The following is a 1,419-nucleotide window of genomic DNA, read 5'->3' as shown; positions in this document are numbered from 1 at the left end:
TGGTTAAATAAAGGACTAAAACCAAACCCTATATTGGTTAGAGCTTTACAAGGCACTGTAATAGAGTTAGTGCCAGATGGAAGAGATGTGTTTTTAGCCGATTCTTGAAGATGGCTAAGGACTGAGCTGCTCGCATTGATTTGGGCAGGTCATTCCACCAGGAGGGAACAGTTAATTTAAAAGTCCGTAAAAGTGATTTTGTGCTTCTTTGAGATGGCACAATAAAGCGATGTTCACCTGCAGAACGCAAGCTTCTAGAGGGCACATAACTCTGAAGTAATGAATTTAGGTAAAGGGGTGCAGAGCCAGTGGTGGTTTTGTATAGGCAAACATCAATGCCTTGAATTTTATGCGAGCAGCTACTGGTAGCCAGTGCAAATTGATAAACAGGTGTGACGTGCGTTCTTTTTGCGATCTGCAGGACCGGGCAGTTTTAGCAATGTGGTCTGAGAAAGTAAGCTGATCATTCATCATAACTCCAAGGTTTCTGGCTGTTTTTGATGGAGTTATGGTTGATGTGCCTAACTGGATGGTGAAATTGTGATGAAACAATGGGTTTGCTGGAACCACAAGCAGTCTTGGCAAGGTTGAGTTGAAGGTGATGGTCCTTCATCCAGCAAGAAATGTCTGTTAGACAAGCTGAGATGCGAGCAGCTATCGTCGGATCATCAGGATGGAATGAGAGTTAGAGTTGAGTGTCATTAGCATAGCAGTGATATGAAAAGCCATGTTTCTGAATGACAGAACCTAATGATGTCATGTAGACAGAGAAGAGAAGTGGTCCAAGAACTGAGCCCTGAGGCACCCCAGTAGCTAGATGATGCGATCTGGACACCTCACCTCTCCAAGTTTCTTTGAAGGACCTATCTGATAGGTAAGACTCAAACCACTGGAGTGCGGTTCCTGAGATGCCCTTTGCCAATAGGGTTGACAGGAGGATCTGGTGGTTAACCGTGTCAAAAGCAGAGGACAGATCAAGCAAAATAAGTATTGAAGATTTGGAATTCGCTCTTGCCAGTCTTAGGGCTTCAACAACTGAGAGCAAGGCAGTCTCGGTTGAATGTCCACTTCCGAAACCAGACTGGTTGCTGTCAATGAGGTTGTAACTTTACAAAGCTAAACTAAGTATTTCATGGTAAATACTTCCTGGTAAAGGAAGATTCGAATTGCAGATATTTTAAATATGTATTTGCATGGTGTTTGTTGATTTGTAACATTTAAAAAAATTCTGAAAATTCAATTCATCTTGGCCAGCACATTTCTGAAAAAGAGATTTTTAGTTGTATAAAGTCTCATAAAATTACCTGAATAAATAAAATACAATAAAATTAAGGCTCAGTCCCACTGTTTGGTGGATTTTGAACTAAACAGATTTGTGTGTATATATATATATATATATATATATATATATATATATAT

The sequence above is a fragment of the Sinocyclocheilus grahami genome, unplaced genomic scaffold, assembly GCF_001515645.1.
Source record: "Sinocyclocheilus grahami isolate Dianchi unplaced genomic scaffold, SAMN03320097.WGS_v1.1 scaffold981.1, whole genome shotgun sequence".
In the NCBI taxonomy this organism is placed as follows: domain Eukaryota; kingdom Metazoa; phylum Chordata; class Actinopteri; order Cypriniformes; family Cyprinidae; genus Sinocyclocheilus; species Sinocyclocheilus grahami.
This window is presented reverse-complemented; position numbering follows the sequence as displayed.